Source organism: Lissotriton helveticus, chromosome 4_1 (assembly GCF_964261635.1).
Source record: "Lissotriton helveticus chromosome 4_1, aLisHel1.1, whole genome shotgun sequence".
Classification (NCBI taxonomy): Eukaryota; Metazoa; Chordata; class Amphibia; order Caudata; family Salamandridae; genus Lissotriton; species Lissotriton helveticus.
The window spans coordinates 1,692,198,841-1,692,220,851 of record NC_136063.1 but is presented as its reverse complement, the minus strand read 5'-3'; the positions used below and the strand labels follow the sequence as shown (position 1 = coordinate 1,692,220,851).

The window sequence follows — 22,011 nt, the reverse complement described above, 5'->3', positions numbered from 1 at the left end:
GGAGCACTCTTCTCCCTTGCACTCTTGAATCGCTTAAGAGCAATGTATTCTTCCAGCAAGCTGAATAACGAGACAGGGTTGAGAAAGTGTTCCAGCTGTCTGTGCGCCATCAGCAGCCACTAGGTGTCCCTCTTGTGTTTTCCCGTGGATCCCGATTGTACAGGAATTCATCGGTTCAGTAGCAAGGGGGAGAGGATGGCCTGTGCTTGGAAGTGACAGACAGTCGGGTGGCATTATGAGGATTTTTTCAATTTCTGATTCATATGTGCTGTAGTGAAAAATAAGCTTTCAGCCCCCATGAGCTTTGTCATTCGGAAAGCAGTGTATGAACTTTTGCTGCATGGCACTGGGCTCCCTGGTGGTCTAGTGGTTAGGATTCGGCGCTCTCACCGCCGCGGCCCGGGTTCGATTTCCGGTCAGGGAAAAGTCCTTCTTCTGCCCTTGAAAACTTTTCCTTCCCGTAGGTCGCGGGCTTCTCAAAATGAAGTTGCTTTCTGACTCACAGTTTGCCTAGCATCACGCAGTATAGCTCCAAATATCATTTTCGCAAGGTCCCTTTATAGCTGCTTTCCACAGCGGGAGGAAAGTCACTTGTGCAAGGCTCTTGAGCAAGTGAGACCCTGTATTCCAAAGTGCAATTCCTTTTGTAGGCTTCTGACCACATGGCGTGCGGCAGGAAGTCTCCTTTGACAGGCCTGCAGGCTTTGTTTCCAAATGGCATCCTGGACCCATTGCAACCCACCTTTTTGCTAAAATGGAAGTCTGGATCTGGGTAAGAAAAAACTGAGCTGCACGTACGGAAAAAAGCAGAGGCCAGCCACAGGGAGGGTGTGGCCAGGGCAGTCTGATTTGCATACTGACCTGTGGCATCTTGGGAATGTATAGGCTTTGGAGCTTAACGGGTGCTGCAGGGGTCTGCCTGGCTGGAGAGATGCCTGTCTGGTACACCCCTCAGGACAGACGGTGCCTTCCGTTCGAACATGGAGGGTGAGGGACATGGGTCACCCTCTTATACAGGGGTGTGGCTGTGGGCAGGACGGGTTGTGGGGGACCCGTCAGGGCATTGCCCGTTTGGAAGCCCGTTCGGAAGGCGAGAGGAGGGAACTCTCCTCAATTTTCCCCCAGAGGTTTGGGGAAAAGCCTTTGCACGTTTGAGCCAGCCGGGCCTGCATCAGCAGATCCTGCTCCTCTGGCAAGGGAGAGCTTGTAGGTGAAATCAAAAAAGGGGAGAAATCTGCAAGAGCCGGGTTAAAAAATTCCAGGGGCAGACCCATGTTCCCCAGGAAGCAAGTACTTCCTCCTGCTCCCTTCAGTGGGAAAAGATATAGGAGGTGTATTTCTCTAAGCAGGGGATCTGCGTAGATGGCACTGCATTGCTTTGGGAAGCATCCATGCTGGTAGCAGAATAGCAGCAGACCCCACAGCTGAGACTTGAATGGGGACTGTTGGAGAGGGGCAGTGGAAGGGCGCAGGAAAATGCTTTTCAAAAGCATCTGCACTTTCTTACAAAGCAGCTGAAAACCCATACCAGGAATAGGGCTCGAACCCATGCGGACAAACGTCCATTGGATCTTAAGTCCAACGCCTTAACCACTCGGCCACCCTCGTGAGACCCAAGGCCCAGCTTTACTCAACTCCCTTTTTCTGCTGGCTGCTGCAGCACCGGCTGTCCAGCAAGAGCTGTTTGCGGAATTAAAAGGCTTTTGCAGGAGGCTGAAGGTAATTGCTTATGACAAACACACTGTGTGACACCTAACTTTCTCCCACTCGGACTTTACGGGCAATTTTTATATTGGAGTTAGCTTAGTCACAATAAGTGGGTGAGCAAGGCAAGCAGACAAGAGCATCTCCTCCCTGGTGGTCTAGTGGCTAGGATTCGGCGCTTTCACCGCCGTGGCCCGGGTTCGATTCCCGGTCAGGGAAGATACCTCTAAAGCATAGATTTGAGTGTTTTGTCCCAGTAGCTTTTTTTAAACGAAGGTCCTTAAAAAGGTACCCCTACCCATGAACGAAAGAGGAGGAAAGGGACTGGGTCCCCTGTGCCCCAGGTTGTTTTGCTCCCATTGCCCTCAGCCACCTTTATGCGCACGCACTCCTCCACCCAGTCTGGTGCTCTATGTGTGTGTAAAGTGCAGTACCAGCTCACCAGAAAGGTAAATTGCTGGAAACCCCTGCTGTGATGCATACATCTACTTTGGAGCACTCTTCTCCCTTGCACTCTTGAATCGCTTAAGAGCAATGTATTCTTCCAGCAAGCTGAATAACGAGACAGGGTTGAGAAAGTGTTCCAGCTGTCTGTGCGCCATCAGCAGCCACTAGGTGTCCCTCTTGTGTTTTCCCGTGGATCCCGATTGTACAGGAATTCATCGGTTCAGTAGCAAGGGGGAGAGGATGGCCTGTGCTTGGAAGTGACAGACAGTCGGGTGGCATTATGAGGATTTTTTCAATTTCTGATTCATATGTGCTGTAGTGAAAAATAAGCTTTCAGCCCCCATGAGCTTTGTCATTCGGAAAGCAGTGTATGAACTTTTGCTGCATGGCACTGGGCTCCCTGGTGGTCTAGTGGTTAGGATTCGGCGCTCTCACCGCCGCGGCCCGGGTTCGATTCCCGGTCAGGGAAAAGTCCTTCTTCTGCCCTTGGAAACTTTTCCTTCCCGTAGGTCGCGGGCTTCTCAAAATGAAGTTGCTTTCTGACTCACAGTTTGCCTAGCATCACGCAGTATAGCTCCAAATATCATTTTCGCAAGGTCCCTTTATAGCTGCTTTCCACAGCGGGTGGAAAGTCACTTGTGCAAGGCTCTTGAGCAAGTGAGACCCTGTATTCCAAAGTGCAATTCCTTTTGTAGGCTTCTGACCACATGGCGTGCGGCAGGAAGTCTCCTTTGACAGGCCTGCAGGCTTTGTTTCCAAATGGCATCCTGGACCCATTGCAACCCACCTTTTTGCTAAAATGGAAGTCTGGATCTGGGTAAGAAAAAACTGAGCTGCACGTACGGAAAAAAGCAGAGGCCAGCCACAGGGAGGGTGTGGCCAGGGCAGTCTGATTTGCATACTGACCTGTGGCATCTTGGGAATGTATAGGCTTTGGAGCTTAACGGGTGCTGCAGGGGTCTGCCTGGCTGGAGAGATGCCTGTCTGGTACACCCCTCAGGACAGACGGTGCCTTCCGTTCGAACATGGAGGGTGAGGGACATGGGTCACCCTCTTATACAGGGGTGTGGCTGTGGGCAGGACGGGTTGTGGGGGACCCGTCAGGGCATTGCCCGTTTGGAAGCCCGTTCGGAAGGCGAGAGGAGGGAACTCTCCTCAATTTTCCCCCAGAGGTTTGGGGAAAAGCCTTTGCACGTTTGAGCCAGCCGGGCCTGCATCAGCAGATCCTGCTCCTCTGGCAAGGGAGAGCTTGTAGGTGAAATCAAAAAAGGGGAGAAATCTGCAAGAGCCGGGTTAAAAAATTCCAGGGGCAGACCCATGTTCCCCAGGAAGCAAGTACTTCCTCCTGCTCCCTTCAGTGGGAAAAGATATAGGAGGTGTATTTCTCTAAGCAGGGGATCTGCGTAGATGGCACTGCATTGCTTTGGGAAGCATCCATGCTGGTAGCAGAATAGCAGCAGACCCCACAGCTGAGACTTGAATGGGGACTGTTGGAGAGGGGCAGTGGAAGGGCGCAGGAAAATGCTTTTCAAAAGCATCTGCACTTTCTTACAAAGCAGCTGAAAACCCATACCAGGAATGGGGCTCGAACCCATGCGGACAAACGTCCATTGGATCTTAAGTCCAACGCCTTAACCACTCAGCCACCCTGGTGAGACCCAAGGCCCAGCTTTACTCAACTCCCTTTTTCTGCTGGCTGCTGCAGCACCGGCTGTCCAGCAAGAGCTGTTTGCGGAATTAAAAGGCTTTTGCAGGAGGCTAAAGGTAATTGCTTATGACAAACACACTGTGTGACACCTAACATTCTCCCACTCGGACTTTACGGGCAATTTTTATAATGGAGTTAGCTTAGTCACAATAAGGGGGTGAGCAAGGCAAGCACCCAAGAGCATCTCCTCCCTGGTGGTCTAGTGGCTAGGATTCGGCGCTTTCACCGCCGCGGCCCGGGTTCGATTCCCGGTCAGGGAAGATACCTCTAAAGCATAGATTTGAGTGTTTTGTCCCAGTAGCTTTTTTTAACGAAGGTCCTTAAAAAGGTACCCCTACCCATGAACGAAAGAGGAGGAAAGGGACTGGGTCCCCTGTGCCCCAGGTTGTTTTGCTCCCATTGCCCTCAGCCACCTTTATGCGCACGCACTCCTCCACCCAGTCTGGTGCTCTATGTGTGTGTAAAGTGCAGTACCAGCTCACCAGAAAGGTAAATTGCTGGAAACCCCTGCTGTGATGCATACATCTACTTTGGAGCACTCTTCTCCCTTGCACTCTTGAATCGCTTAAGAGCAATGTATTCTTCCAGCAAGCTGAATAACGAGACAGGGTTGAGAAAGTGTTCCAGCTGTCTGTGCGCCATCAGCAGCCACTAGATGTCCCTCTTGTGTTTTCCCGTGGATCCCGATTGTACAGGAATTCATCGGTTCAGTAGCAAGGGGGAGAGGATGGCCTGTGCTTGGAAGTGACAGACAGTCGGGTGGCATTATGAGGATTTTTTCAATTTCTGATTCATATGTGCTGTAGAGAAAAATAAGCTTTCAGCCCCCATGAGCTTTGTCATTCGGAAAGCAGTGTATGAACTTTTGCTGCACGGCACTGGGCTCCCTGGTGGTCTAGTGGTTAGGATTCGGCGCTCTCACCGCCGCGGCCCGGGTTCGATTCCCGGTCAGGGAAAAGTCCTTCTTCTGCCCTTGAAAACTTTTCCTTCCCGTAGGTCGCGGGCTTCTCAAAATGAAGTTGCTTTCTGACTCACAGTTTGCTTAGCATCACGCAGTATAGCTCCAAATATCATTTTCGCAAGGTCCCTTTATAGCTGCTTTCCACAGCGGGAGGAAAGTCACTTGTGCAAGGCTCTTGAGCAAGTGAGACCCTGTATTCCAAAGTGCAATTCCTTTTGTAGGCTTCTGACCACATGGCGTGCGGCAGGAAGTCTCCTTTGACAGGCCTGCAGGCTTTGTTTCCAAATGGCATCCTGGACCCATTGCAACCCACCTTTTTGCTAAAATGGAAGTCTGGATCTGGGTAAGAAAAAACTGAGCTGCACGTACGGAAAAAAGCAGAGGCCAGCCACAGGGAGGGTGTGGCCAGGGCAGTCTGATTTGCATACTGACCTGTGGCATCTTGGGAATGTATAGGCTTTGGAGCTTAACGGGTGCTGCAGGGGTCTGCCTGGCTGGAGAGATGCCTGTCTGGTACACCCCTCAGGACAGACGGTGCCTTCCGTTCGAACATGGAGGGTGAGGGACATGGGTCACCCTCTTATACAGGGGTGTGGCTGTGGGCAGGACGGGTTGTGGGGGACCCGTCAGGGCCTTGCCCGTTTGGAAGCCCGTTCGGAAGGCGAGAGGAGGGAACTCTCCTCAATTTTCCCCCAGAGGTTTGGGGAAAAGCCTTTGCACGTTTGAGCCAGCCGGGCCTGCATCAGCAGATCCTGCTCCTCTGGCAAGGGAGAGCTTGTAGGTGAAATCAAAAAAGGGGAGAAATCTGCAAGAGCCGGGTTAAAAAATTCCAGGGGCAGACCCATGTTCCCCAGGAAGCAAGTACTTCCTCCTGCTCCCTTCAGTGGGAAAAGATATAGGAGGTGTATTTCTCTAAGCAGGGGATCTGCGTAGATGGCACTGCATTGCTTTGGGAAGCATCCATGCTGGTAGCAGAATAGCAGCAGACCCCACAGCTGAGACTTGAATGGGGACTGTTGGAGAGGGGCAGTGGAAGGGCGCAGGAAAATGCTTTTCAAAAGCATCTGCACTTTCTTACAAAGCAGCTGAAAACCCATACCAGGAATGGGGCTCGAACCCATGCGGACAACCGTCCATTGGATCTTAAGTCCAACGCCTTAACCACTCGGCCACCCTGGTGAGACCCAAGGCCCAGCTTTACTCAACTCCCTTTTTCTGCTGGCTGCTGCAGCACCGGCTGTCCAGCAAGAGCTGTTTGCGGAATTAAAAGGCTTTTGCAGGAGGCTGAAGGTAATTGCTTATGACAAACACACTGTGTGACACCTAACTTTCTCCCACTCGGACTTTACGGGCAATTTTTATATTGGAGTTAGCTTAGTCACAATAAGGGGGTGAGCAAGGCAAGCAGACAAGAGCATCTCCTCCCTGGTGGTCTAGTGGCTAGGATTCGGCGCTTTCACTGCCGCGGCCTGAGTTCGATTCCCGGTCAGGGAAGATACCTCTAAAGCATAGATTCGAGTGTTTTGTCCCAGTAGCTTTTTTTAACGAAGGTCCTTAAAAAGGTACCCCTACCCATGAACGAAAGAGGAGGAAAGGGACTGGGTCCCCTGTGCCCCAGGTTGTTTTGCTCCCATTGCCCTCAGCCACCTTTATGCGCACGCACTCCTCCACCCAGTCTGGTGCTCTATGTGTGTGTAAAGTGCAGTACCAGCTCACCAGAAAGGTAAATTGCTGGAAACCCCTGCTGTGATGCATACATCTACTTTGGAGCACTCTTCTCCCTTGCACTCTTGAATCGCTTAAGAGCAATGTATTCTTCCAGCAAGCTGAATAACGAGACAGGGTTGAGAAAGTGTTCCAGCTGTCTGTGCGCCATCAGCAGCCACTAGGTGTCCCTCTTGTGTTTTCCCGTGGATCCCGATTGTACAGGAATTCATCGGTTCAGTAGCAAGGGGGAGAGGATGGCCTGTGCTTGGAAGTGACAGACAGGCGGGTGGCATTATGAGGATTTTTTCAATTTCTGATTCATATGTGCTGTACTGAAAAATAAGCTTTCAGCCCCCATGAGCTTTGTCATTCGGAAAGCAGTGTATGAACTTTTGCTGCATGGCACTGGGCTCCCTGGTGGTCTAGTGGTTAGGATTCGGCGCTCTCACCGCCGCGGCCCGGGTTCGATTCCCGGTCAGGGAAAAGTCCTTCTTCTGCCCTTGAAAACATTTCCTTCCCGTAGGTCGCGGGCTTCTCAAAATGAAGTTGCTTTCTGACTCACAGTTTGCCTAGCATCACGCAGTATAGCTCCAAATATCATTTTCGCAAGGTCCCTTTATAGCTGCTTTCCACAGCGGGAGGAAAGTCACTTGTGCAAGGCTCTTGAGCAAGTGAGACCCTGTATTCCAAAGTGCAATTCCTTTTGTAGGCTTCTGACCACATGGCGTGCGGCAGGAAGTCTCCTTTGACAGGCCTGCAGGCTTTGTTTCCAAATGGCATCCTGGACCCATTGCAACCCACCTTTTTGCTAAAATGGAAGTCTGGATCTGGGTAAGAAAAAACTGAGCTGCACGTACGGAAAAAAGCAGAGGCCAGCCACAGGGAGGGTGTGGCCAGGGCAGTCTGCTTTGCATACTGACCTGTGGCATCTTGGGAATGTATAGGCTTTGGAGCTTAACGGGTGCTGCAGGGGTCTGCCTGGCTGGAGAGATGCCTGTCTGGTACACCCCTCAGGACAGACGGTGCCTTCTGTTCGAACATGGAGGGTGAGGGACATGGGTCACCCTCTTATACAGGGGTGTGGCTGTGGGCAGGACGGGTTGTGGGGGACCCGTCAGGGCATTGCCCGTTTGGAAGCCCGTTGAGGAGGCGGGGCAGGGAACTCTCCTCAATTTTCCCCCAGAGGTTTGGGGAAAAGCCTTTGCACGTTTGAGCCAGCCGGGCCTGCATCAGCAGATCCTGCTCCTCTGGCAAGGGAGAGCTTGTAGGTGAAATCAAAAAAGGGGAGAAATCTGCAAGAGCCGGGTTAAAAAATTCCAGGGGAAGACCCATGTTCCCCAGGAAGCAAGTACTTCCTCCTGCTCCCTTCAGTGGGAAAAGATATAGGAGGTGTATTTCTCTAAGCAGGGGATCTGCGTAGATGGCACTGCATTGCTTTGGGAAGCATCCATGCTGGTAGCAGAATAGCAGCAGACCCCACAGCTGAGACTTGAATGGGGACTGTTGGAGAGGGGCAGTGGAAGGGCGCAGGAAAATGCTTTTCAAAAGCATCTGCACTTTCTTACAAAGCAGCTGAAAACCCATACCAGGAATGGGGCTCGAACCCATGCGGACAAACGTCCATTGGATCTTAAGTCCAACGCCTTAACCACTCGGCCACCCTGGTGAGACCCAAGGCCCAGCTTTACTCAACTCCCTTTTTCTGCTGGCTGCTGCAGCACCGGCTGTCCAGCAAGAGCTGTTTGCGGAATTAAAAGGCTTTTGCAGGAGGCTGAAGGTAATTGCTTATGACAAACACACTGTGTGACACCTAACTTTCTCCCACTCGGACTTTACGGGCAATTTTTATATTGGAGTTAGCTTAGTCACAATAAGGGGGTGAGCAAGGCAAGCACACAAGAGCATCTCCTCCCTGGTGGTCTAGTGGCTAGGATTCGGCGCTTTCACCGCCGCAGCCCGGGTTCGATTCCCGGTCAGGGAAGATACCTCTAAAGCATAGATTTGAGTGTTCTGTCCCAGTATCTTTTTTTAAACGAAGGTCCTTAAAAAGGTACCCCTACCCATGAACGAAAGAGGAGGAAAGGGACTGGGTCCCCTGTGCCCAGGTTGTTTTGCTCCCATTGCCCTCAGCCACCTTTATGCGCACGCACTCCTCCACCCAGTCTGGTGCTCTATGTGTGTGTAAAGTGCAGTACCAGCTCACCAGAAAGGTAAATTGCTGGAAACCCCTGCTGTGATGCATACATCTACTTTGGAGCACTCTTCTCCCTTGCACTCTTGAATCGCTTAAGAGCAATGTATTCTTCCAGCAAGCTGAATAACGAGACAGGGTTGAGAAAGTGTTCCAGCTGTCTGTGCGCCATCAGCAGCCACTAGATGTCCCTCTTGTGTTTTCCCGTGGATCCCGATTGTACAGGAATTCATCGGTTCAGTAGCAAGGGGGAGAGGATGGCCTGTGCTTGGAAGTGACAGACAGTCGGGTGGCATTATGAGGATTTTTTCAATTTCTGATTCATATGTGCTGTAGAGAAAAATAAGCTTTCAGCCCCCATGAGCTTTGTCATTCGGAAAGCAGTGTATGAACTTTTGCTGCACGGCACTGGGCTCCCTGGTGGTCTAGTGGTTAGGATTCGGTGCTCTCACCGCCACGGCCCGGGTTCGATTCCCGGTCAGGGAAAAGTCCTTCTTCTGTCCTTGAAAACTTTTCCTTCCCGTAGGTCGCGGGCTTCTCAAAATGAAGTTGCTTTCTGACTCACAGTTTGCCTAGCATCACGCAGTATAGCTCCAAATATCATTTTCGCAAGGTCCCTTTATAGCTGCTTTCCACAGCGGGAGGAAAGTCACTTGTGCAAGGCTCTTGAGCAAGTGAGACCCTGTATTCCAAAGTGCAATTCCTTTTGTAGGCTTCTGACCACATGGCGTGCGGCAGGAAGTCTCCTTTGACAGGCCTGCAGGCTTTGTTTCCAAATGGCATCCTGGACCCATTGCAACCCACCTTTTTGCTAAAATGGAAGTCTGGATCTGGGTAAGAAAAAACTGAGCTGCACGTACGGAAAAAAGCAGAGGCCAGCCACAGGGAGGGTGTGGCCAGGGCAGTCTGATTTGCATACTGACCTGTGGCATCTTGGGAATGTATAGGCTTTGGAGCTTAACGGGTGCTGCAGGGGTCTGCCTGGCTGGAGAGATGCCTGTATGGTACACCCCTCAGGACAGACGGTGCCTTCCGTTCGAACATGGAGGGTGAGGGACATGGGTCACCCTCTTATACAGGGGTGTGGCTGTGGGCAGGACGGGTTGTGGGGGACCCGTCAGGGCATTGCCCGTTTGGAAGCCCGTTCGGAAGGCGAGAGGAGGGAACTCTCCTCAATTTTCCCCCAGAGGTTTGGGGAAAAGCCTTTGCACGTTTGAGCCAGCCGGGCCTGCATCAGCAGATCCTGCTCCTCTGGCAAGGGAGAGCTTGTAGGTGAAATCAAAAAAGGGGAGAAATCTGCAAGAGCCGGGTTAAAAAATTCCAGGGGCAGACCCATGTTCCCCAGGAAGCAAGTACTTCCTCCTGCTCCCTTCAGTGGGAAAAGATATAGGAGGTGTATTTCTCTAAGCAGGGGATCTGCGTAGATGGCACTGCATTGCTTTGGGAAGCATCCATGCTGGTAGCAGAATAGCAGCAGACCCCACAGCTGAGACTTGAATGGGGACTGTTGGAGAGGGGCAGTGGAAGGGCGCAGGAAAATGCTTTTCAAAAGCATCTGCACTTTCTTACAAAGCAGCTGAAAACCCATACCAGGAATGGGGCTTGAACCCATGCGGACAAACGTCCATTGGATCTTAAGTCCAACGCCTTAACCACTCGGCCACCCTGGTGAGACCCAAGGCCCAGCTTTACTCAACTCCCTTTTTCTGCTGGCTGCTGCAGCACCGGCTGTCCAGCAAGAGCTGTTTGCGGAATTAAAAGGCTTTTGCAGGAGGCTGAAGGTAATTGCTTATGACAAACACACTGTGTGACACCTAACTTTCTCCCACTCGGACTTTACGGGCAATTTTTATATTGGAGTTAGCTTAGTCACAATAAGGGGGTGAGCAAGGCAAGCACACAAGAGCATCTCCTCCCTGGTGGTCTAGTGGCTAGGATTCGGCGCTTTCACCGCCGCGGCCTGGGTTCGATTCCCGGTCAGGGAAGATACCTCTAAAGCATAGATTTGAGTGTTTTGTCCCAGTAGCTTTTTTTAAACGAAGGTCCTTAAAAAGGTACCCCTACCCATGAACGAAAGAGGAGGAAAGGGACTGGGTCCCCTGTGCCCCAGGTTGTTTTGCTCCCATTGCCCTCAGCCACCTTTATGCGCACGCACTCCTCCACCCAGTCTGGTGCTCTATGTGTGTGTAAAGTGCAGTACCAGCTCACCAGAAAGGTAAATTGCTGGAAACCCCTGCTGTGATGCATACATCTACTTTGGAGCACTCTTCTCCCTTGCACTCTTGAATCGCTTAAGAGCAATGTATTCTTCCAGCAAGCTGAATAACGAGACAGGGTTGAGAAAGTGTTCCAGCTGTCTGTGCGCCATCAGCAGCCACTAGCTGTCCCTCTTGTGTTTTCCCGTGGATCCCGATTGTACAGGAATTCATCGGTTCAGTAGCAAGGGGGAGAGGATGGCCTGTGCTTGGAAGTGACAGACAGGCGGGTGGCATTATGAGGATTTTTTCAATTTCTGATTCATATGTGCTGTACTGAAAAATAAGCTTTCAGCCCCCATGAGCTTTGTCATTCGGAAAGCAGTGTATGAACTTTTGCTGCATGGCGCTGGGCTCCCTGGTGGTCTAGTGGTTAGGATTCGGCGCTCTCACCGCCGCGGCCCGGGTTCGATTCCCGGTCAGGGAAAAGTCCTTCTTCTGCCCTTGAAAACTTTTCCTTCCCGTAGGTCGCGGGCTTCTCAAAATGAAGTTGCTTTCTGACTCACAGTTTGCCTAGCATCACGCAGTATAGCTCCAAATATCATTTTCGCAAGGTCCCTTTATAGCTGCTTTCCACAGCGGGAGGAAAGTCACTTGTGCAAGGCTCTTGAGCAAGTGAGACCCTGTATTCCAAAGTGCAATTCCTTTTGTAGGCTTCTGACCACATGGCGTGCGGCAGGAAGTCTCCTTTGACAGGCCTGCAGGCTTTGTTTCCAAATGGCATCCTGGACCCATTGCAACCCACCTTTTTGCTAAAATGGAAGTCTGGATCTGGGTAAGAAAAAACTGAGCTGCACGTACGGAAAAAAGCAGAGGCCAGCCACAGGGAGGGTGTGGCCAGGGCAGTCTGATTTGCATACTGACCTGTGGCATCTTGGGAATGTATAGGCTTTGGAGCTTAACGGGTGCTGCAGGGGTCTGCCTGGCTGGAGAGATGCCTGTCTGGTACACCCCTCAGGACAGACGGTGCCTTCCGTTCGAACATGGAGGGTGAGGGACATGGGTCACCCTCTTATACAGGGGTGTGGCTGTGGGCAGGACGGGTTGTGGGGGACCCGTCAGGGCATTGCCCGTTTGGAAGCCCGTTCGGAAGGCGAGAGGAGGCAGGGGCAGGGAACTCTCCTCAATTTTCACCCAGAGGTTTGGGGAAAAGCCTTTGCACGTTTGAGCCAGCCGGGCCTGCATCAGCAGATCCTGCTCCTCTGGCAAGGGAGAGCTTGTAGGTGAAATCAAAAAAGGGGAGAAATCTGCAAGAGCCGGGTTAAAAAATTCCAGGGGCAGACCCATGTTCCCCAGGAAGCAAGTACTTCCTCCTGCTCTCTTCAGTGGGAAAAGATATAGGAGGTGTATTTCTCTAAGCAGGGGATCTGCGTAGATGGCACTGCATTGCTTTGGGAAGCATCCATGCTGGTAGCAGAATAGCAGCAGACCCCACAGCTGAGACTTGAATGGGGACTGTTGGAGAGGGGCAGTGGAAGGGCGCAGGAAAATGCTTTTCAAAAGCATCTGCACTTTCTTACAAAGCAGCTGAAAACCCATACCAGGAATGGGGCTCGAACCCATGCGGACAAACGTCCATTGGATCTTAAGTCCAACGCCTTAACCACTCGGCCACCCTGGTGAGACCCAAGGCCCAGCTTTACTCAACTCCCTTTTTCTGCTGGCTGCTGCAGCACCGGCTGTCCAGCAAGAGCTGTTTGCGGAATTAAAAGGCTTTTGCAGGAGGCTAAAGGTAATTGCTTATGACAAACACACTGTGTGACACCTAACTTTCTCCCACTCGGACTTTACGGGCAATTTTTATAATGGAGTTAGCTTAGTCACAATAAGGGGGTGAGCAAGGCAAGCACACAAGAGCATCTCCTCCCTGGTGGTCTAGTGGCTAGGATTCGGCGCTTTCACCGCCGCGGCCCGGGTTCGATTCCCGGTCAGGGAAGATACCTCTAAAGCATAGATTTGAGTGTTTTGTCCCAGTAGCTTTTTTTAACGAAGGTCCTTAAAAAGGTACCCCTACCCATGAACGAAAGAGGAGGAAAGGGACTGGGTCCCCTGTGCCCCAGGTTGTTTTGCTCCCATTGCCCTCAGCCACCTTTATGCGCACGCACTCCTCCACCCAGTCTGGTGCTCTATGTGTGTGTAAAGTGCAGTACCAGCTCACCAGAAAGGTAAATTGCTGGAAACCCCTGCTGTGATGCATACATCTACTTTGGAGCACTCTTCTCCCTTGCACTCTTGAATCGCTTAAGAGCAATGTATTCTTCCAGCAAGCTGAATAACGAGACAGGGTTGAGAAAGTGTTCCAGCTGTCTGTGCGCCATCAGCAGCCACTAGATGTCCCTCTTGTGTTTTCCCGTGGATCCCGATTGTACAGGAATTCATCGGTTCAGTAGCAAGGGGGAGAGGATGGCCTGTGCTTGGAAGTGACAGACAGTCGGGTGGCATTATGAGGATTTTCTCAATTTCTGATTCATATGTGCTGTAGAGAAAAATAAGCTTTCAGCCCCCATGAGCTTTGTCATTCGGAAAGCAGTGTATGAACTTTTGCTGCACGGCACTGGGCTCCCTGGTGGTCTAGTGGTTAGGATTCGGTGCTCTCACCGCCACGGCCCGGGTTCGATTCCCGGTCAGGGAAAAGTCCTTCTTCTGTCCTTGAAAACTTTTCCTTCCCGTAGGTCGCGGGCTTCTCAAAATGAAGTTGCTTTCTGACTCACAGTTTGCCTAGCATCACGCAGTATAGCTCCAAATATCATTTTCGCAAGGTCCCTTTATAGCTGCTTTCCACAGCGGGAGGAAAGTCACTTGTGCAAGGCTCTTGAGCAAGTGAGACCCTGTATTCCAAAGTGCAATTCCTTTTGTAGGCTTCTGACCACATGGCGTGCGGCAGGAAGTCTCCTTTGACAGGCCTGCAGGCTTTGTTTCCAAATGGCATCCTGGACCCATTGCAACCCACCTTTTTGCTAAAATGGAAGTCTGGATCTGGGTAAGAAAAAACTGAGCTGCACGTACGGAAAAAAGCAGAGGCCAGCCACAGGGAGGGTGTGGCCAGGGCAGTCTGATTTGCATACTGACCTGTGGCATCTTGGGAATGTATAGGCTTTGGAGCTTAACGGGTGCTGCAGGGGTCTGCCTGGCTGGAGAGATGCCTGTATGGTACACCCCTCAGGACAGACGGTGCCTTCCGTTCGAACATGGAGGGTGAGGGACATGGGTCACCCTCTTATACAGGGGTGTGGCTGTGGGCAGGACGGGTTGTGGGGGACCCGTCAGGGCATTGCCCGTTTGGAAGCCCGTTCGGAAGGCGAGAGGAGGGAACTCTCCTCAATTTTCCCCCAGAGGTTTGGGGAAAAGCCTTTGCACGTTTGAGCCAGCCGGGCCTGCATCAGCAGATCCTGCTCCTCTGGCAAGGGAGAGCTTGTAGGTGAAATCAAAAAAGGGGAGAAATCTGCAAGAGCCGGGTTAAAAAATTCCAGGGGCAGACCCATGTTCCCCAGGAAGCAAGTACTTCCTCCTGCTCCCTTCAGTGGGAAAAGATATAGGAGGTGTATTTCTCTAAGCAGGGGATCTGCGTAGATGGCACTGCATTGCTTTGGGAAGCATCCATGCTGGTAGCAGAATAGCAGCAGACCCCACAGCTGAGACTTGAATGGGGACTGTTGGAGAGGGGCAGTGGAAGGGCGCAGGAAAATGCTTTTCAAAAGCATCTGCACTTTCTTACAAAGCAGCTGAAAACCCATACCAGGAATGGGGCTCGAACCCATGCGGACAAACGTCCATTGGATCTTAAGTCCAACGCCTTAACCACTCGGCCACCCTGGTGAGACCCAAGGCCCAGCTTTACTCAACTCCCTTTTTCTGCTGGCTGCTGCAGCACCGGCTGTCCAGCAAGAGCTGTTTGCGGAATTAAAAGGCTTTTGCAGGAGGCTGAAGGTAATTGCTTATGACAAACACACTGTGTGACACCTAACTTTCTCCCACTCGGACTTTACGGGCAATTTTTATATTGGAGTTAGCTTAGTCACAATAAGGGGGTGAGCAAGGCAAGCACACAAGAGCATCTCCTCCCTGGTGGTCTAGTGGCTAGGATTCGGCGCTTTCACCGCCGCGGCCTGGGTTCGATTCCCGGTCAGGGAAGATACCTCTAAAGCATAGATTTGAGTGTTTTGTCCCAGTAGCTTTTTTTAAACGAAGGTCCTTAAAAAGGTACCCCTACCCATGAACGAAAGAGGAGGAAAGGGACTGGGTCCCCTGTGCCCCAGGTTGTTTTGCTCCCATTGCCCTCAGCCACCTTTATGCGCACGCACTCCTCCACCCAGTCTGGTGCTCTATGTGTGTGTAAAGTGCAGTACCAGCTCACCAGAAAGGTAAATTGCTGGAAACCCCTGCTGTGATGCATACATCTACTTTGGAGCACTCTTCTCCCTTGCACTCTTGAATCGCTTAAGAGCAATGTATTCTTCCAGCAAGCTGAATAACGAGACAGGGTTGAGAAAGTGTTCCAGCTGTCTGTGCGCCATCAGCAGCCACTAGCTGTCCCTCTTGTGTTTTCCCGTGGATCCCGATTGTACAGGAATTCATCGGTTCAGTAGCAAGGGGGAGAGGATGGCCTGTGCTTGGAAGTGACAGACAGGCGGGTGGCATTATGAGGATTTTTTCAATTTCTGATTCATATGTGCTGTACTGAAAAATAAGCTTTCAGCCCCCATGAGCTTTGTCATTCGGAAAGCAGTGTATGAACTTTTGCTGCATGGCGCTGGGCTCCCTGGTGGTCTAGTGGTTAGGATTCGGCGCTCTCACCGCCGCGGCCCGGGTTCGATTCCCGGTCAGGGAAAAGTCCTTCTTCTGCCCTTGAAAACTTTTCCTTCCCGTAGGTCGCGGGCTTCTCAAAATGAAGTTGCTTTCTGACTCACAGTTTGCCTAGCATCACGCAGTATAGCTCCAAATATCATTTTCGCAAGGTCCCTTTATAGCTGCTTTCCACAGCGGGAGGAAAGTCACTTGTGCAAGGCTCTTGAGCAAGTGAGACCCTGTATTCCAAAGTGCAATTCCTTTTGTAGGCTTCTGACCACATGGCGTGCGGCAGGAAGTCTCCTTTGACAGGCCTGCAGGCTTTGTTTCCAAATGGCATCCTGGACCCATTGCAACCCACCTTTTTGCTAAAATGGAAGTCTGGATCTGGGTAAGAAAAAACTGAGCTGCACGTACGGAAAAAAGCAGAGGCCAGCCACAGGGAGGGTGTGGCCAGGGCAGTCTGATTTGCATACTGACCTGTGGCATCTTGGGAATGTATAGGCTTTGGAGCTTAACGGGTGCTGCAGGGGTCTGCCTGGCTGGAGAGATGCCTGTCTGGTACACCCCTCAGGACAGACGGTGCCTTCCGTTCGAACATGGAGGGTGAGGGACATGGGTCACCCTCTTATACAGGGGTGTGGCTGTGGGCAGGACGGGTTGTGGGGGACCCGTCAGGGCATTGCCCGTTTGGAAGCCCGTTCGGAAGGCGAGAGGAGGGAACTCTCCTCAATTTTCCCCCAGAGGTTTGGGGAAAAGCCTTTGCACGTTTGAGCCAGCCGGGCCTGCATCAGCAGATCCTGCTCCTCTGGCAAGGGAGAGCTTGTAGGTGAAATCAAAAAAGGGGAGAAATCTGCAAGAGCCGGGTTAAAAAATTCCAGGGGCAGACCCATGTTCCCCAGGAAGCAAGTACTTCCTCCTGCTCCCTTCAGTGGGAAAAGATATAGGAGGTGTATTTCTCTAAGCAGGGGATCTGCGTAGATGGCACTGCATTGCTTTGGGAAGCATCCATGCTGGTAGCAGAATAGCAGCAGACCCCACAGCTGAGACTTGAATGGGGACTGTTGGAGAGGGGCAGTGGAAGGGCGCAGGAAAATGCTTTTCAAAAGCATCTGCACTTTCTTACAAAGCAGCTGAAAACCCATACCAGGAATTGGGCTCGAACCCATGCGGACAAACGTCCATTGGATCTTAAGTCCAACGCCTTAACCACTCGGCCACCCTGGTGAGACCCAAGGCCCAGCTTTACTCAACTCCCTTTTTCTGCTGGCTGCTGCAGCACCGGCTGTCCAGCAAGAGCTGTTTGCGGAATTAAAAGGCTTTTGCAGGAGGCTGAAGGTAATTGCTTATGACAAACACACTGTGTGACACCTAACTTTCTCCCACTCGGACTTTACGGGCAATTTTTATATTGGAGTTAGCTTAGTCACAATAAGGGGGTGAGCAAGGCAAGCACACAAGAGCATCTCCTCCCTGGTGGTCTAGTGGCTAGGATTTGGCGCTTTCACCGCCGCGGCCCGGGTTCGATTCCCGGTTAGGGAAGATACCTCTAAAGCATAGATTTGAGTGTTTTGTCCCAGTAGCTTTTTTTAAACGAAGGTCCTTAAAAAGGTACCCCTACCCATGAACGAAAGAGGAGGAAAGGGACTGGGTCCCCTGTGCCCCAGGTTGTTTTGCTCCCATTGCCCTCAGCCACCTTTATGCGCACGCACTCCTCCACCCAGTCTGGTGCTCTATGTGTGTGTAAAGTGCAGTAACAGCTCACCAGAAAGGTAAATTGCTGGAAACCCCTGCTGTGATGCATACATCTACTTTGGAGCACTCTTCTCCCTTGCACTCTTGAATCGCTTAAGAGCAATGTATTCTTCCAGCAAGCTGAATAACGAGACAGGGTTGAGAAAGTGTTCCAGCTGTCTGTGCGCCATCAGCAGCCACTAGGTGTCCCTCTTGTGTTTTCCCGTGGATCCCGATTGTACAGGAATTCATCGGTTCAGTAGCAAGGGGGAGAGGATGGCCTGTGCTTGGAAGTGACAGACAGGCGGGTGGCATTATGAGGATTTTTTCAATTTCTGATTCATATGTGCTGTACTGAAAAATAAGCTTTCAGCCCCCATGAGCTTTGTCATTCGGAAAGCAGTGTATGAACTTTTGCTGCATGGCACTGGGCTCCCTGGTGGTCTAGTGGTTAGGATTCGGCGCTCTCACCGCCGCGGCCCGGGTTCGATTCCCGGTCAGGAAAAAGTCCTTCTTCTGTCCTTGAAAACTTTTCCTTCCCGTAGGTCGCGGGCTTCTCAAAATGAAGTTGCTTTCTGACTCACAGTTTGCCTAGCATCACGCAGTATAGCTCCAAATATCATTTTCGCAAGGTCCCTTTATAGCTGCTTTCCACAGCGGGAGGAAAGTCACTTGTGCAAGGCTCTTGAGCAAGTGAGACCCTGTATTCCAAAGTGCAATTCCTTTTGTAGGCTTCTGACCACATGGCGTGCGGCAGGAAGTCTCCTTTGACAGGCCTGCAGGCTTTGTTTCCAAATGGCATCCTGGACCCATTGCAACCCACCTTTTTGCTAAAATGGAAGTCTGGATCTGGGTAAGAAAAAACTGAGCTGCACGTACGGAAAAAAGCAGAGGCCAGCCACAGGGAGGGTGTGGCCAGGGCAGTCTGATTTGCATACTGACCTGTGGCATCTTGGGAATGTATAGGCTTTGGAGCTTAACGGGTGCTGCAGGGGTCTGCCTGGCTGGAGAGATGCCTGTCTGGTACACCCCTCAGGACAGACGGTGCCTTCCGTTCGAACATGGAGGGTGAGGGACATGGGTCACCCTCTTATACAGGGGTGTGGCTGTGGGCAGGACGGGTTGTGGGGGACCCGTCAGGGCATTGCCCGTTTGGAAGCCCGTTCGGAAGGCGAGAGGAGGCGGGGGCAGGGAACTCTCCTCAATTTTCACCCAGAGGTTTGGGGAAAAGCCTTTGCACGTTTGAGCCAGCCGGGCCTGCATCAGCAGATCCTGCTCCTCTGGCAAGGGAGAGCTTGTAGGTGAAATCAAAAAAGGGGAGAAATCTGCAAGAGCCGGGTTAAAAAATTCCAGGGGCAGACCCATGTTCCCCAGGAAGCAAGTACTTCCTCCTGCTCTCTTCAGTGGGAAAAGATATAGGAGGTGTATTTCTCTAAGCAGGGGATCTGCGTAGATGGCACTGCATTGCTTTGGGAAGCATCCATGCTGGTAGCAGAATAGCAGCAGACCCCACAGCTGAGACTTGAATGGGGACTGTTGGAGAGGGGCAGTGGAAGGGCGCAGGAAAATGCTTTTCAAAAGCATCTGCACTTTCTTACAAAGCAGCTGAAAACCCATACCAGGAATGGGGCTCGAACCCATGCGGACAAACGTCCATTGGATCTTAAGTCCAACGCCTTAACCACTCGGCCACCCTGGTGAGACCCAAGGCCCAGCTTTACTCAACTCCCTTTTTCTGCTGGCTGCTGCAGCACCGGCTGTCCAGCAAGAGCTGTTTGCGGAATTAAAAGGCTTTTGCAGGAGGCTAAAGGTAATTGCTTATGACAAACACACTGTGTGACACCTAACTTTCTCCCACTCGGACTTTACGGGCAATTTTTATAATGGAGTTAGCTTAGTCACAATAAGGGGGTGAGCAAGGCAAGCACACAAGAGCATCTCCTCCCTGGTGGTCTAGTGGCTAGGATTCGGCGCTTTCACCGCCGCGGCCCGGGTTTGATTCCCGGTCAGGGAAGATACCTCTAAAGCATAGATTTGAGTGTTTTGTCCCAGTAGCTTTTTTTAACGAAGGTCCTTAAAAAGGTACCCCTACCCATGAACGAAAGAGGAGGAAAGGGACTGGGTCCCCTGTGCCCCAGGTTGTTTTGCTCCCATTGCCCTCAGCCACCTTTATGCGCACGCACTCCTCCACCCAGTCTGGTGCTCTATGTGTGTGTAAAGTGCAGTACCAGCTCACCAGAAAGGTAAATTGCTGGAAACCCCTGCTGTGATGCATACATCTACTTTGGAGCACTCTTCTCCCTTGCACTCTTGAATCGCTTAAGAGCAATGTATTCTTCCAGCAAGCTGAATAACGAGACAGGGTTGAGAAAGTGTTCCAGCTGTCTGTGCGCCATCAGCAGCCACTAGATGTCCCTCTTGTGTTTTCCCGTGGATCCCGATTGTACAGGAATTCATCGGTTCAGTAGCAAGGGGGAGAGGATGGCCTGTGCTTGGAAGTGACAGACAGTCGGGTGGCATTATGAGGATTTTTTCAATTTCTGATTCATATGTGCTGTAGAGAAAAATAAGCTTTCAGCCCCCATGAGCTTTGTCATTCGGAAAGCAGTGTATGAACTTTTGCTGCACGGCACTGGGCTCCCTGGTGGTCTAGTGGTTAGGATTCGGCGCTCTCACCGCCGCGGCCCGGGTTCGATTCCCGGTCAGGGAAAAGTCCTTCTTCTGTCCTTGAAAACTTTTCCTTCCCGTAGGTCGCGGGCTTCTCAAAATGAAGTTGCTTTCTGACTCACAGTTTGCCTAGCATCACGCAGTATAGCTCCAAATATCATTTTCGCAAGGTCCCTTTATAGCTGCTTTCCACAGCGGGAGGAAAGTCACTTGTGCAAGGCTCTTGAGCAAGTGAGACCCTGTATTCCAAAGTGCAATTCCTTTTGTAGGCTTCTGACCACATGGCGTGCGGCAGGAAGTCTCCTTTGACAGGCCTGCAGGCTTTGTTTCCAAATGGCATCCTGGACCCATTGCAACCCACCTTTTTGCTAAAATGGAAGTCTGGATCTGGGTAAGAAAAAACTGAGCTGCACGTACGGAAAAAAGCAGAGGCCAGCCACAGGGAGGGTGTGGCCAGGGCAGTCTGATTTGCATACTGACCTGTGGCATCTTGGGAATGTATAGGCTTTGGAGCTTAACGGGTGCTGCAGGGGTCTGCCTGGCTGGAGAGATGCCTGTCTGGTACACCCCTCAGGACAGACGGTGCCTTCCGTTCGAACATGGAGGGTGAGGGACATGGGTCACCCTCTTATACAGGGGTGTGGCTGTGGGCAGGACGGGTTGTGGGGGACCCGTCAGGGCATTGCCCGTTTGGAAGCCCGTTCGGAAGGCGAGAGGAGGCGGGGGCAGGGAACTCTCCTCAATTTTCACCCAGAGGTTTGGGGAAAAGCCTTTGCACGTTTGAGCCAGCCGGGCCTGCATCAGCAGATCCTGCTCCTCTGGCAAGGGAGAGCTTGTAGGTGAAATCAAAAAAGGGGAGAAATCTGCAAGAGCCGGGTTAAAAAATTCCAGGGGCAGACCCATGTTCCCCAGGAAGCAAGTACTTCCTCCTGCTCTCTTCAGTGGGAAAAGATATAGGAGGTGTATTTCTCTAAGCAGGGGATCTGCGTAGATGGCACTGCATTGCTTTGGGAAGCATCCATGCTGGTAGCAGAATAGCAGCAGACCCCACAGCTGAGACTTGAATGGGGACTGTTGGAGAGGGGCAGTGGAAGGGCGCAGGAAAATGCTTTTCAAAAGCATCTGCACTTTCTTACAAAGCAGCTGAAAACCCATACCAGGAATGGGGCTCGAACCCATGCGGACAAACGTCCATTGGATCTTAAGTCCAACGCCTTAACCACTCGGCCACCCTGGTGAGACCCAAGGCCCAGCTTTACTCAACTCCCTTTTTCTGCTGGCTGCTGCAGCACCGGCTGTCCAGCAAGAGCTGTTTGCGGAATTAAAAGGCTTTTGCAGGAGGCTAAAGGTAATTGCTTATGACAAACACACTGTGTGACACCTAACTTTCTCCCACTCGGACTTTACGGGCAATTTTTATAATGGAGTTAGCTTAGTCACAATAAGGGGGTGAGCAAGGCAAGCACACAAGAGCATCTCCTCCCTGGTGGTCTAGTGGCTAGGATTCAGCGCTTTCACCGCCGCGGCCCGGGTTTGATTCCCGGTCAGGGAAGATACCTCTAAAGCATAGATTTGAGTGTTTTGTCCCAGTAGCTTTTTTTAACGAAGGTCCTTAAAAAGGTACCCCTACCCATGAACGAAAGAGGAGGAAAGGGACTGGGTCCCCTGTGCCCCAGGTTGTTTTGCTCCCATTGCCCTCAGCCACCTTTATGCGCACGCACTCCTCCACCCAGTCTGGTGCTCTATGTGTGTGTAAAGTGCAGTACCAGCTCACCAGAAAGGTAAATTGCTGGAAACCCCTGCTGTGATGCATACATCTACTTTGGAGCACTCTTCTCCCTTGCACTCTTGA

The 22,011-nt window shown here is 51.7% G+C and overlaps 29 non-coding genes across 29 annotated transcripts; 19 read left to right on the top strand and 10 right to left on the bottom strand.

Moving 5' to 3' along the window:
- Positions 1-352: 352 nt before the first annotated feature.
- Positions 353-424, top strand: TRNAE-CUC (transfer RNA glutamic acid (anticodon CUC)). The gene has a single exon. It is a non-coding gene; the product is annotated as a tRNA-Glu (tRNA).
- Positions 425-1,525: 1,101 nt separating this feature from the next.
- TRNAL-UAA (transfer RNA leucine (anticodon UAA)) lies at positions 1,526-1,608 on the bottom strand. Its single transcript has one exon. It is a non-coding gene; the product is annotated as a tRNA-Leu (tRNA).
- A 243-nt stretch (positions 1,609-1,851) lies between these two features.
- On the top strand, positions 1,852-1,923 carry TRNAE-UUC (transfer RNA glutamic acid (anticodon UUC)). The gene has a single exon. It is a non-coding gene; the product is annotated as a tRNA-Glu (tRNA).
- A 625-nt stretch (positions 1,924-2,548) lies between these two features.
- On the top strand, positions 2,549-2,620 carry TRNAE-CUC (transfer RNA glutamic acid (anticodon CUC)). Its single transcript has one exon. It is a non-coding gene; the product is annotated as a tRNA-Glu (tRNA).
- Positions 2,621-3,721: 1,101 nt separating this feature from the next.
- TRNAL-UAA (transfer RNA leucine (anticodon UAA)) lies at positions 3,722-3,804 on the bottom strand. Its single transcript has one exon. It is a non-coding gene; the product is annotated as a tRNA-Leu (tRNA).
- A 243-nt stretch (positions 3,805-4,047) lies between these two features.
- On the top strand, positions 4,048-4,119 carry TRNAE-UUC (transfer RNA glutamic acid (anticodon UUC)). The gene has a single exon. It is a non-coding gene; the product is annotated as a tRNA-Glu (tRNA).
- A 624-nt stretch (positions 4,120-4,743) lies between these two features.
- TRNAE-CUC (transfer RNA glutamic acid (anticodon CUC)) lies at positions 4,744-4,815 on the top strand. Its single transcript has one exon. It is a non-coding gene; the product is annotated as a tRNA-Glu (tRNA).
- A 1,101-nt stretch (positions 4,816-5,916) lies between these two features.
- Positions 5,917-5,999, bottom strand: TRNAL-UAA (transfer RNA leucine (anticodon UAA)). Its single transcript has one exon. It is a non-coding gene; the product is annotated as a tRNA-Leu (tRNA).
- A 939-nt stretch (positions 6,000-6,938) lies between these two features.
- TRNAE-CUC (transfer RNA glutamic acid (anticodon CUC)) lies at positions 6,939-7,010 on the top strand. Its single transcript has one exon. It is a non-coding gene; the product is annotated as a tRNA-Glu (tRNA).
- A 1,100-nt stretch (positions 7,011-8,110) lies between these two features.
- Positions 8,111-8,193, bottom strand: TRNAL-UAA (transfer RNA leucine (anticodon UAA)). Its single transcript has one exon. It is a non-coding gene; the product is annotated as a tRNA-Leu (tRNA).
- Positions 8,194-8,436: 243 nt separating this feature from the next.
- TRNAE-UUC (transfer RNA glutamic acid (anticodon UUC)) lies at positions 8,437-8,508 on the top strand. The gene has a single exon. It is a non-coding gene; the product is annotated as a tRNA-Glu (tRNA).
- Positions 8,509-9,132: 624 nt separating this feature from the next.
- On the top strand, positions 9,133-9,204 carry TRNAE-CUC (transfer RNA glutamic acid (anticodon CUC)). The gene has a single exon. It is a non-coding gene; the product is annotated as a tRNA-Glu (tRNA).
- Positions 9,205-10,305: 1,101 nt separating this feature from the next.
- Positions 10,306-10,388, bottom strand: TRNAL-UAA (transfer RNA leucine (anticodon UAA)). The gene has a single exon. It is a non-coding gene; the product is annotated as a tRNA-Leu (tRNA).
- A 243-nt stretch (positions 10,389-10,631) lies between these two features.
- Positions 10,632-10,703, top strand: TRNAE-UUC (transfer RNA glutamic acid (anticodon UUC)). The gene has a single exon. It is a non-coding gene; the product is annotated as a tRNA-Glu (tRNA).
- Positions 10,704-11,328: 625 nt separating this feature from the next.
- TRNAE-CUC (transfer RNA glutamic acid (anticodon CUC)) lies at positions 11,329-11,400 on the top strand. Its single transcript has one exon. It is a non-coding gene; the product is annotated as a tRNA-Glu (tRNA).
- Positions 11,401-12,511: 1,111 nt separating this feature from the next.
- On the bottom strand, positions 12,512-12,594 carry TRNAL-UAA (transfer RNA leucine (anticodon UAA)). The gene has a single exon. It is a non-coding gene; the product is annotated as a tRNA-Leu (tRNA).
- A 243-nt stretch (positions 12,595-12,837) lies between these two features.
- TRNAE-UUC (transfer RNA glutamic acid (anticodon UUC)) lies at positions 12,838-12,909 on the top strand. Its single transcript has one exon. It is a non-coding gene; the product is annotated as a tRNA-Glu (tRNA).
- Positions 12,910-13,533: 624 nt separating this feature from the next.
- Positions 13,534-13,605, top strand: TRNAE-CUC (transfer RNA glutamic acid (anticodon CUC)). The gene has a single exon. It is a non-coding gene; the product is annotated as a tRNA-Glu (tRNA).
- Positions 13,606-14,706: 1,101 nt separating this feature from the next.
- TRNAL-UAA (transfer RNA leucine (anticodon UAA)) lies at positions 14,707-14,789 on the bottom strand. Its single transcript has one exon. It is a non-coding gene; the product is annotated as a tRNA-Leu (tRNA).
- Positions 14,790-15,032: 243 nt separating this feature from the next.
- Positions 15,033-15,104, top strand: TRNAE-UUC (transfer RNA glutamic acid (anticodon UUC)). The gene has a single exon. It is a non-coding gene; the product is annotated as a tRNA-Glu (tRNA).
- Positions 15,105-15,729: 625 nt separating this feature from the next.
- Positions 15,730-15,801, top strand: TRNAE-CUC (transfer RNA glutamic acid (anticodon CUC)). The gene has a single exon. It is a non-coding gene; the product is annotated as a tRNA-Glu (tRNA).
- A 1,101-nt stretch (positions 15,802-16,902) lies between these two features.
- Positions 16,903-16,985, bottom strand: TRNAL-UAA (transfer RNA leucine (anticodon UAA)). Its single transcript has one exon. It is a non-coding gene; the product is annotated as a tRNA-Leu (tRNA).
- A 243-nt stretch (positions 16,986-17,228) lies between these two features.
- Positions 17,229-17,300, top strand: TRNAE-UUC (transfer RNA glutamic acid (anticodon UUC)). The gene has a single exon. It is a non-coding gene; the product is annotated as a tRNA-Glu (tRNA).
- Positions 17,301-17,925: 625 nt separating this feature from the next.
- Positions 17,926-17,997, top strand: TRNAE-CUC (transfer RNA glutamic acid (anticodon CUC)). The gene has a single exon. It is a non-coding gene; the product is annotated as a tRNA-Glu (tRNA).
- A 1,111-nt stretch (positions 17,998-19,108) lies between these two features.
- TRNAL-UAA (transfer RNA leucine (anticodon UAA)) lies at positions 19,109-19,191 on the bottom strand. Its single transcript has one exon. It is a non-coding gene; the product is annotated as a tRNA-Leu (tRNA).
- A 243-nt stretch (positions 19,192-19,434) lies between these two features.
- Positions 19,435-19,506, top strand: TRNAE-UUC (transfer RNA glutamic acid (anticodon UUC)). Its single transcript has one exon. It is a non-coding gene; the product is annotated as a tRNA-Glu (tRNA).
- A 624-nt stretch (positions 19,507-20,130) lies between these two features.
- Positions 20,131-20,202, top strand: TRNAE-CUC (transfer RNA glutamic acid (anticodon CUC)). The gene has a single exon. It is a non-coding gene; the product is annotated as a tRNA-Glu (tRNA).
- Positions 20,203-21,313: 1,111 nt separating this feature from the next.
- Positions 21,314-21,396, bottom strand: TRNAL-UAA (transfer RNA leucine (anticodon UAA)). Its single transcript has one exon. It is a non-coding gene; the product is annotated as a tRNA-Leu (tRNA).
- A 243-nt stretch (positions 21,397-21,639) lies between these two features.
- On the top strand, positions 21,640-21,711 carry TRNAE-UUC (transfer RNA glutamic acid (anticodon UUC)). Its single transcript has one exon. It is a non-coding gene; the product is annotated as a tRNA-Glu (tRNA).
- The last annotated feature ends 300 nt before the right edge of the window (positions 21,712-22,011 follow it).